This window comes from Musca vetustissima, unplaced genomic scaffold (assembly GCF_032173495.1).
Source record: "Musca vetustissima isolate MV318-11 ecotype Yass unplaced genomic scaffold, APGP_CSIRO_Mvet_v1 utg84985, whole genome shotgun sequence".
In the NCBI taxonomy this organism is placed as follows: Eukaryota; Metazoa; Arthropoda; class Insecta; order Diptera; family Muscidae; genus Musca; species Musca vetustissima.
The window spans coordinates 37,376-49,883 of record NW_026883808.1 but is presented as its reverse complement, the minus strand read 5'-3'; the positions used below and the strand labels follow the sequence as shown (position 1 = coordinate 49,883).

Genomic DNA, 12,508 nt, shown 5'->3' with positions numbered 1-12,508 from the left:
AAAAACATAAGTAGAAAATTCAAATTCAAATAATTGACATTAATTACACCCTTCACCGCACTGTGGTACAGGGAATTATGTTTTTGTGCATATATTTGTAAACAGGCAAAGTCTACGCATATTCTCAAAGGGACCATAGGTCTATCCTTTTGAGAATATTCTCGGTAGGACCATAGGTCTATCATTTTGAGAATATGCGTAGAACCACTTTCTGAGTCGATTTACTGAATTAAGTCTAGAATGATTTGTGTTAAGTTTCGTAAAAATCGATTCAGATATAGCCCCCATATATATTTTCGTCCGATTTTATGTAAATGGTGCACTAAAGCCTCTATATAAACGGTTTGCACGAATTTTGGCATTGCGTACTGAATTAAATCTAGAATAGTCTAACAAAGTTTCGTGAAAATCTGTTCAGATTTAGATGTAGCTTTCATATATATGTTCGTCCGATATAAATTAATCTCTGGTAAGTTTCCTTGAATTCGGTTCATGGTAAATTTACCTCATGTAATCAATGGATGTTTAATTGATATTAAATTTAAACCGAACAACATACCAAATAGCATGTGTCAAGTTTGCTTTAAATCGATTTACAAAATTTAGTATAGGTTGCAAAATGACATGTGTAGGAGTAGATGTTAATCGGTTTAGATATATATAAATTTCATTTCGTTCAATTCATGCCAATGTTCCTTCAAATGGCGACGTCTGTTAGGATACATATAGTGCTTTCCTTACTGTTCTTTTTTTTTCAGTTTGTGAAAACATGTTTACTTAGCTTAAAAAACACCGAAGTGAATAGTGTGAATTTTAATTATAAATCGTTTGATCATCTAGAAGGCACGTTAAAAGTCGGAGACTGGGATATGATAAATTTAGATACACCTCTTTTATTCGCTGATCCTATTACTGATTTTCAATGGATACTTCTACTTTGATGGAAGATAACAAAAACATCCATCTAAGTCGTTTTATACAATTTTTTCAAACCAAAAGCTTTGGTATTTTGTTCTAATAATCATAACCCCTCATCCTTCAATATATTCGTAGATCAGTGCAAAATTATTGTTCTACAGCAACTGTTTTACGGGGAAAGATTGGAACACTTCGCGTAGAATTTTTGGATCTAATCTATATTTAACGCAACGTGTAAAGTTAATACTGGCAAATGTTCTGTTAATGTCGCTGCTCTTATATGGACTTGGGGTGTATTCGGGATCCATTGATTTGCATGTTAATAAGCTAACGCGAATTATTGATACCATAATACGCTTTAATTATAATCTACGTAGTGACCATCACGTGTCGGAATATGTTACTCTCTTTCTTGGATGTTCTTTTGAAAGATTTATTTAGTATATATATTACCGTGGACACTTAAGGATGTTATTTTCTTTCACACACTCCTCCAGAAACCCCAATATTTTGTTACCTCGAATTTGGAATATTTACACGATGCTAGAATGCACTTCCACTTGAGTTACGGGTTTTTCTCATAGCAATAATGCTATACGTTTAAAAATTCTATCGTAAAAATGACCATATTATAGATTTACTTTTTTGACATTTGGTAAGGGCAGCGAAGTGTCACGGGTCCAGCTAGTGTCTTATATATATTTTCTTTCGATTTTACGTAAATGGTGCACCGAAGGTCCTATGTTTGTTCGATTTACACGAAATTTGGAAGAGGGTATTTAATTGAACATAGAGTGATAACAAAAAACAAATGTTGTATGCAACTGTTGCTCAATAAGGTTCATGTGTTTATATATAGCCCCCATAAATAACCTTACTCGGTATCAAATATCTATCTAGATAGCACATTTAATTTCGCCCGATTGCACCTGAATGGTTCTCCAAAGATTCTTTGTCTGTTCTATCTACAGGATATTGTAGATATTAACATCTCTTGTATGTTCCCAAAAGTGGTGAAGGGCATCATATAGTCAGCCCTGTCCGACTTTTGAACTTTCTTTACAGGTTTAAAATTGATTAAAGAAGAGACATTTGTTAAAAATATCTGCAGGTGATGACCAAGTGTCCAAATGCTTAGGTTTACTTATTATTCTGTGTTATATGTTTGTATCGTATATTATGGGATTGCTGGCGCTTTATTGTTATTGACAAAGACTCTGGATTGAGATGATAATGTTAGAAAACATAAATGAGTAAAGGTATTGTTTTGTTTGCATAGAATAGACGTAAACACAACACACAATTTTAGAAAGTGTACCGAAATATGTAGAATGATGTCTATTAATTTTAATTAAAATCGGTAGAATGATGTCTATTAATTTTAATTAAAATCGGTCCAAATTGATATGTATCCCCTATAATATTTTGACCGATTTAATCTAAATGTTGCAGTAAATACCCAAAAAAACTGTCCGATTGTATTGAAATATACCCAAAGTGTGATGTGGCCCCGTCCAAATTATGTATATTCTTTATATCTCCAGCACTGCCGAACAGCACGGTTTATAGAATTCGAATTTTTTAGTGGTTGGGCATATAATTACACTAAACGCTACGTAGATTTACATCGTTTAATTTTTCGTCAAGATGGCTTCATTATAATGGTAAATTATGTAAATTAATTTGCATGAATCCTTGATGTTGATTAATGTGGGATTAATTACAAAGGATTCAATTTATTTCGCTGTTAAGAATTTATATTCGCTGAATGTCATGTTTATTTTTATCTTTGTGACTGACTTCTGAATTGTTTGCAAAATATTTCTGTTGTATATAAATGAATGCAATTTTAATTTAATTGAATTCGTTAGGTTTGTGGGTGCTGTGTTTTCTTACAATGACCATGTTTTGTGATTTCTTTTTTGGGGTTATTTATTATTTACATTTCAATTTCTTTATTCTTGTCTTATGTTGTACGTAGATAACGTTAAGAATTACACAGCAACTACACAAAGATATTTGAATGGGGTAGTACGAAGATTGCTGGACAAATCTTTGAAAAAATATAAGCATTTGGATGAATATACTAATATTTTGAGTCAATTAGATCATTAAATGACACCACAATAGAATATTTATATCCAAAACGAGTAGCTAAGTCCTTATGTTCGACCGGACCAAATTACATTCAAAATATATTTAATCGGTTTGGACCATTATATGGGTAATATATCATTGCAAATTGTCTAATTGTATGTGCTAATATATGCTATGAATACAAAAACCACAAACAGCGGTAGACTCTTACATGGGGACAATAGCAAACCATAGACCTAAATTGAAAACCTGGAGTCCGAAATTACTGTTATTTCGGTGGGAAAAGGCGGAAAGCCATTCAAAACACCGAAAGTGAGCGACACCTTTATATGTGGGATAGATCAAAATATGAACCTAGATTTACCATCTGACCCATGTCAACAATCTTATGTACAGATTCTCGTTACCCTCCAAGAACGTGAAATACCAAAGCCGCTTAAAACCTGCGAAGACATTTTCTACACACTAACAAACCATAATACCATCATACAACTCGCTCTATCGTTATTTCAAGAGATGGATGTGTACAGAACCGAATGGAACTAAATTTTAAATATGTATATCGCTACGTTTCAGTTGGAATTCATCGCGTAAGTAGTTTCAACATTTGCCTCATTTCGTTACATTCGTTTGTCTGTCACACAGTTTTGATTATTTTCGCACATGTATGTAAACATTTGCAAACACTTGCAGAAAGCAGAGGCCAGGATTTCAAAATGTTAATCCCTTTGTCAGTTGTCTGATGAGTGACAAGTAATTTGCACATTTAATAACTGTTTTGCATTTTCTAAAGACAAAGTTCTGTGGAGAATATCTCGCGTCGAAAATCCACAAAGACATCATTGGTACAAACGACGAAGTGAGTGACAACAGGACTTTACTGGCAAAATTTGTTAATTTTTGTTGATGTTTCCAAGTTCATTGTCACAAATGCATATTTATGTTAACTACGAAAATGAGAAAGTATACTGTTATTCTCATACCAGAGCTTTTAATAAATTCCCACTTTATTGTGTTGTAGATTTATATTATGTTATATAAAAATGTTTTAGTTCATAAAAATATTTTAAATAAGGTTTAAATTTCGAATAGCATTTAAATATATTTTCGTCCGATTTTATGTAAACTGTGCACCAAACTCCTCATGTTTGCCAGATGTTTATCCAAATGATCAACGGATGTTCGATTGATTTTTGCTTTAAATTGATTTACATAATTTTGTCCCATTGCAGGAAACAACTCTATATATGACTAAATGAAAAATTTAGTACAGGTTGCAGAATTACATGTTTATGGATCCAATTTCATGTTAATGGTCCTTCGAAAACGCGACCTCTGTTAGGATTCATCTGGTTGAATATACCCAAAGTGGTGAAGGGTATCATATAGTCGGTCTCGTCCGACTTTACTACTTTCCTTACTGGTTTTAAATATTTTAAATAAAAATAGTAAAGAACAAAATTGCATTTTATTTCTAAGCAAGTTGAAATAAGTGTAAGTTGTATTGAACAGTGATTGCACTAGTTTCAAATTCATGAGATAAATCCCACCAACCAATATACATAAATGAATATCAATAAAAATAAAATTAATACAATTATATAGTGATAATTAAGAAATATTTAACACACGCTTTATATTATCTTTATACATTTTCAAAATGTTGGCCGTTTGTGGGAGAGGTACTGGAAATATTTGGGCAATAAAATCAATAAACGGACATGATCCAGTATTGGGAAATATAATACTACTTTTACACGCAACGTTAAATTTACATTCAACACTTCATTTTCATCATATAATCTTACCGCACGTGGTTTCTGGGCTCGAAGTATTAACAAACGCAAAGTGTTCTTGGTGCCCACATCAACATCAAATCATTCACTTTCGTAGGCTGCCGTTGCAATATTCAAGCTCTCATCGCACATAACAATAATAAAGAATTGTGCTTTGGGCGAATCAGAATATAAACACATATTAAAAGCCTTTTACTCTCGGTTTAGACCTGGAACAAAGAGATGAGGGATACAAATATTAAGAGCTTTATAGTTTACAATGCCAACACAAACCGTGACCAGTGTAAACATCATGACACAAAGCATGGCTCCAAAAGCTAAAAACTCCAACAAATTTGTATAGGTAATCAAATCGTTGATGATATTAACATATCTAGAAATTTGTAGAGTATTAACATAGAATATTTTTATTTTTTTGCAGACATTCCTTATTAATAGTGTTTGATATTGTATAGACAAAATAATCGTCTCCCTTGCCTCCTCGCAAGTCACATCACATAAATGTCGCAATTTCCTTTGCATTCGACGACACATTAATATTGCAAATAACATTATGGCCACAATCATGCTTGTAAACGGTATAAACATGCAACAACCAATCGGAGCCATTATTGTCTGTACTATGAAACAGATTTCATAGTATGCGACACATTTTTATCCACACCGGGTACGTAAATACCAAAGGGTAAAACTGGAAACCACATATTAATAGCATACTTCGATTTATTGCTATTAATAATAGATTATATTACTATTTTGTCGATATTTTAAAGAAAAATTTTATCTTAGGAAAAACTATACATTCTGCAGGTTCTGGAAAGGTAATTAAGTTGTTGCAAATATGGGATATATCAAGAAACTTATAACCGAGCAAGTACCTATAACCAAATTCACACCGGAAATGTTGTTAGCGGCATTTGTGATCACTTGTAATTCTTGTCTGACCCATTTATCTTCAGATTGCTAATAGAATAAATGAAATAAAAATGCGAGGCATTTCGTATAATGGTATCCATTGGTTCGGTACTAAAGAACAAATCTACAAATTGCGATGTTGTCAACATGATAAACTAAAATAACGACGCCAATAATGTCGCAATAGAAATGACCAAAATTTCATAATACGCTGTGAATTATTGTACAACGGTACATCTTCGATAGTGACAATTATCATGACGTTGGATAACGCTCTGAATTCTTAGATATTGTTTTGCAGACTGAATATGTTTGATTCGTTGTTTATGTTTACCGTCTCATAGGCAGAAATTTTTGCACAACGAGTTGCGGTTTTCGTGGTTTCAATAGACAGATAAATAATTTTAATTTTTAAATATTATAGTGAGTTTAAAAAATGACCTAGTCAGTCTATAATCAATATAGACACAAGGATACACCCACTTCGATTGAAACACATGTTTAAATCCCAAATATAGATACCAAATTAAGGGGGATATATCCAAATCCGAAATTTAAGTCGATATCGGTATTTTTAATATTCTACCTAATAAAAGTCCAAAATATTAAGTAGATTTAAATGTGCCTGCAGGCTGGCGCATCTTGTGAGAACACCTGTCTGCTGATTTGTCTTTTTTTAAGCGTTAAGATTTGCTTAGTCTAACCTTCATGTGGATCTCTCTAAATTATTTTTTTGTTCTTTCCAGTCACCTCATTATTTGTGGATTTCCTTCGCTTATGATCTCATTTCCAGGCATGTTGCACTAAATGGTTAGGATTACTCTCGTCTGTGGCCTTAGCAGTTGTGGCAAGTAGATTGGCTATTTCATTGTCTATTATTCCTGTGGGAGTCGGTACACATACGATTCGTACAAGACCGTATCGTAAGAAATTATTTATAGATGTTAAGCATTCCAAAAATGGTTTACATTTGACTGTGTTGGAAGTTATTGATTTTATGGCTGGCCTGCTATCCGTCATAATATTTTTTGTATCTTGACCAGAGTTTAAAGTTGACCAGTGTAGACACTCCGTTATAATTTGAACCTCCGCCTGGATGACCGCAGTGTTATATTGCAGGTGAAGTGAGATGACCGGAAGCCATATGTGTAACAACAGTTGCCAGGGGAATTTATGCTATTGTTTCGCTCTCCCATTTATCTCTGTCCGTTATCATAGTGTCACGTGGTGTAGCTACTCTTATGTCAGGTATTCGGTCAGATTTATAATTACTGATAAATAATCCGATGGTAGCCTATATATTCTTGAGAGGTCTATGGGTTCCGGTGTCGATCCACTCGTTCATATATTTAAGTCTTAAAGTTTCGACGACCGTTTCATATTTTATTTAGATATCAATTGCATATATATCCACACCTAAGTCTGTTTTTAGATGGTCTTTTTGTACACGGGTTTGATATAACACGATTTTAGTCCATTTAGAACGATTTGAAATGTTATGTACTTAAATTTTTTGTCAAATTTAATTTTTGCGAAGTATATTCATATCACAAAAAGTATTTATGAAAGAAAAAAGTCTGAAACCATCGATAGTATCGATAGTTTGCGAACACTAGCTTAAAGATTTAAGTGAATTCCCTTTTAGCGAGTACAAACAATTGTTACTGGTCAAATCTAATGTGAATAGCACTAATATAGGGGAATTCCCTTTTTCATACGGTTTTTTTTTTACAAGGCTTCTTCTGGAACTAATCTACCGTGTAAAAACAGACTTAGGTGTATATATATATAATACAGACTCCAAAGCCGTAGTTGGTGTTGTCCGCATTTTTGTCTATTGCTTACACTGTACCTTGTTCCACTTTGCCCCTGATGCTTATGCTTTGTAGGCTACAGTTTATCAATCTGTTCCAGTCAATATTTACAATTTATAAAAAATCGCACGAAACTATATATGGGAGTTATATCTAAATCTGAACCGATTTCAAAAAAAAAAATTATCGTATATCAATATAGGTCTAATTCAGTACTCTGTGCAAAAATTTTTTTCTCAATCGGATCAAAAGTGGGAGTTTGGTGTACCATGTTTCTTTAAATTTTTTAGCCATAAACCCCCTTAAGCAATGTAAAATAAGAATATGTGGCATTTAGAAGAGATTGCAGCATTTCCAAATTCATGGGATATACTTTACCCACCAAAATCTAAAAATGAAAATATATTCATATAATTGTAGCAATTAATAAAGAAATACGTATATTAATAGAATTATTAAATCACTTACGGCACAAGGTTTCTGGGATCTCTATATACAATTGAATGGTCTTCTGAGTGGAAACATCAAACTCAAACCAGTTACTTTCATAGGCAGCAATGGTCACCTTCAAACTATGTTTCCAAATTCAAAACATTATTTTTTTAAACATTACTCGATTAGTTGCAAGTGATATTTAATACACCATACCATAACCTCCAGAGCCTTTTCTTTGCTAACATCTTTCAAATTTCTCTATTTATGTTGAAGAACTTTACACATCAATATTCCGAAAAGAATGAACGAGACAATTAAATTGGTAAATGGTATGTACATGCAAAATATATCTCATAGTAGAGCGATTGGTATTTATCAATGCCCGGAACATATATGCCAAAGGGTAAAACTGGAAGTAAAAATAAAATAAATAAAAAAGTAGTTAAAACTTACTAAAACGAATTTAAAAACCAGTAAGGAAAGTAGTAAAGTCGGACTGGGCCGACTATGTGATACCATTCACCACTTTGGGTATATTGTACATATGTATCCTTACAATTGCATGTCAATGTTCCCTCGAATGAACATACTCATGTCTTTCTGCAACCTATGATAAATTTAATTTCATACGGGCAAATTTAGAGTCACCTTTATAGCAAAATTGATACACGCTATTCAATCAGACGCCCGTCCGAATTACATATGGAAGCTATGGCAGCATCTGCACCAATTTCAACGAAACGCAATAACGTCATTCAAGTCTCAATTTGATGAGTTGTGCAAATTTTCGTATTAATCGCACAAATATTAGAAGTTTGGTGCACTACTTATGTTAAACCGGATGAATATATATGTATATTTGGGAACTATATCTCAATCTGAACTGATTTTTCCAAAACTTACCACCCATCATTCAAATCGTGTAAATCGAAAGATATATAAGGACTTTGGTACACCATTTACCTAAAATCGGGCAAATATATATATGGGAGCTATATCTAAATCTGAACCACTTTTCACGAAACTTACAACACGTCATCCTAGACTTAATTCAGTACGCTGTGCCACATTTCGTGTACCTAAAATCGGTCGAGAATATATATGGGAGCTATATCTAAATCTAAACCGATTTTCACGAAACTTAGCACATATCATTCTAGAATTTATTCAGTATGTTGTGCCAAATTTCGTTTAAATCGGAATTTCGTGCAAATCGCAAGATATATAGGATCTTTAGTGCACCATTTGGTGAGCTGCACCAAACGGACGGACATGCATAAATCGACTCAGAAAGTGATTCTCTGGATATTCTCAAAAGGAACCATGGTCTATATCGTTTCCTTTTGCCTGTTACAACATATATACAGTGTGGTGAAGGGTATAAAAATATACCCTTTGTATGTAGTCATTGAGTTTGGATTTTAAAAATAACTAAATGTATTGCATTTACTATACATAAAAATGACCAACATTAAAAAACATACAGTTCGCGTATTAGTTGAAATCAGTTGATGCGCATGCGGTTTTCGTATAAATCAAATCAATCTCATCCAATAATTATGAACTTCCAATAAGATTTTTATGCGCATCATATTTTCATACGAGATTACTGAAATCTAATCTCCTATGAAAATACACAAAAGTACACCTAGTTTAAAAGGATTGGTTAATAACCGCGGATATGCCGCCACAATCAATTTTGGATAAAATACGCATTTTATTTGGCCTATTTTCACACATATTCCTGAATATGATAATGCAAACATGAATGCATGTAAAAACAATTCGAAGAAAAACGCGAGTTTGTCAAAATACGTTTTTTGCAGTTTTTCCTACCTATATCCACCGTTTTATTGTGCGGAATTGAACATGGCTGGGCTAATTAGATTCGGCACTTAAAAAACTAAAATCACGCGGGGTTCCACGGCATTTGAATGGACTTTCTTAAATTTAGACTCAAAAAATAGGTTTTTATAAAAATTTACGCATCAAAGGAAGGAACATATTCATGTCTTTCTGCAACTTAATTTTATTCGGTCAGATTTAGATATTTCTGCGTACCACGGGACAAATTCAGGGAAAACGATTAATAGCAAAATTGATACACGCTATTCGGTGCGCCGCACTGTTAAAAATTAAATCTGACACCAGTTAGAAATACATATGGAAGCTATGCCTGCACCTACACCTATATCAGCAAAACGCAATAGTCTAAATAGTCTAAGTCTAAATTTGATACGTTGTGCAAAATTTCGTATTAATCGGAAAGTGCACCATTTATGTAAAGTCGGACGAATATATATGTATATGTGGGAGCTATATCAAACTCTGAACCGATTATTCCGGAACTTATATATAGGGACTTTGGTGCAAATTGTTCATTAAATAGGACGATTTTCGCTATAATAGACCTCATGTTGTGTAAAAAACTCATATGGATATGTAGAAGTTACTCTGTCTCATATAAAGTGTGAGTAAACTGAAAACTTAAAACGCATTTTCTGCAAAATGTTTTTTTTTTGAGTTATGCCTGTTTTGCAGCAAATGAGCAATACATGGGAGTTATATCTAAATCTCAACCGATTTTCACGAAATTTAACACAAGTCTTTATTGACCTATTTCAGTACGCTGTGCAAAATTTCGTGGAAATCGCAAGATATATAGGGAATTTGGTGCATTATTTACCTAAAATCGGACGAAAATATATATGGGAGCTATATCTAAATCGGAACCGGTTTTCACGAAATTTAACACATGTTTTTCTAGACCTAATTCAGTACGCTATGCCAAATTTCGAAATCAGACGAGCTATATCTAAATCTGAACCTATTTTTTCCAATTTCAATAGGGTTCGTCCTTGACCCAAATAAATGAGCTGTGCCAAATTTCATCCAATAAAAATCATAAATGCGACTTGTACTTTGTTTACAATTTAACGTGGACAGACAGACGGACGGACATGCATAAATCGTTTTAATAAGTGATTCTATGCATGTTCTCAAAGGAACCATGTGCCTATATCGTTTCCCTTTGCCTGTTAGAAACATATGCACAAAGACTTGTTCTCTATAGGTGAATATTTCTGGGTCTCACAAACAAAATGACTACCTGATGTACCATCTACTCTATGCTGGATGATATACAAAATATTCCCTGCAACTTATAGTGAATATCACTAATTCATTTCACAAAAAAAAAAAAAATATTAACCTTTCGTTGTTGCAAATAGCGGATACATATTAAAGTTCACACATAATGTAAACCCCATGATCAAATTCATTTTCGATATAAACCTTGAGGCCGCAGTACAATCCTGTATCATTTTTCTTAAAACCCCATCCTCTGAATGCTGCAAAGAGGGTGAGAAATAAAATACATATTTCTCAATTATTCCATCCTATTCCTCCTCCTCTTCTTACCATCAATTCAATATACAACAAACGTATTTTCTCCATAAATCCTTCATATTCGAAACGATTATAACACAATAAAACAGCTCTCAATAAAGTATTTAAAAATAGTACAGCTTTACGTACAATGGCATCAATTGGTTTGGTACTAAAGTAAATATCCAAAAATTGTGTTGTATTAATAAAAAAAAAGTATGGAATCACTGCAAAATAGCGACGTCAATTGTGTTTCAATAGAAATAACCAGAATTTCATAATACGCACGTTAGTCCTCAGCAAGGGAACTTCTTCAATTGAGCGTATTTTCATTTTGAAAATATAATTAGATTTTTATGACTTCTAAGTAATTTCACAATTATTATTTTATTTACTTTCACGTTTTTGCTACTCAACTTCGAAGAAAATCTAAGGAATTTCAGTAATTTTTATGTGAAAGCTTCGATATGGCTTCAGTATGATTTTGTAGTTTTTGTTTTAATTTCAGTTTTCCAATATCAATAAATTCTAATTAGTGAACAATTTTAAAGTTTAACCAACATTGAACCAAAACGTATTATTAGGTGGATGCATTTTGCAATATCATGCCAATATATCATTGCGGTAAATAATGAACTTAAAAAGCAATTTGACATATTAAACGGAAAGCTAGCCTCTGGGAATAATTTCCAATTATGATAGATACGGATATGGAATCCCTTCCAGAAGTATATTCGTAAATTGGGAGACACCGTTATATGGGCGCGAAAAGCAGATATAAATAACTTGTGGTAGGAAGATGTGTTACCCAATGAGGACCTAAAATACAAAATTGAAAGACGTGTCCATACTCCTCGAAATATCTAAATTTGGAGGCTGAGCATTTTCAGCAGGAAGTTTGTATACCAAAAAATCCCTAAAATACCCAACATACTAGGTGTAATGTAATTTTCAATACCAAACATCCTAGGAGTAATGTTTGTGCAAAATTGCATAGCTCAATCGCGATCTACATAGATAGACGGACATTCATTAATCGACATATTATAACATGACGGAACAAGAAGAGTTATAGATCTGAAATTTAGTATGCATGGATGCACATCTACGAATGGAAGTATGAGATACCTGGTTTGTCAGACATTA

General features: G+C 33.0%; 1 pseudogene; it reads right to left on the bottom strand.

The window, feature by feature from the left end:
* Positions 1 to 5,014: 5,014 nt before the first annotated feature.
* On the bottom strand, positions 5,015 to 11,695 carry LOC133330806 (odorant receptor 30a-like; annotated as a pseudogene).
* Positions 11,696 to 12,508: the final 813 nt, after the last annotated feature.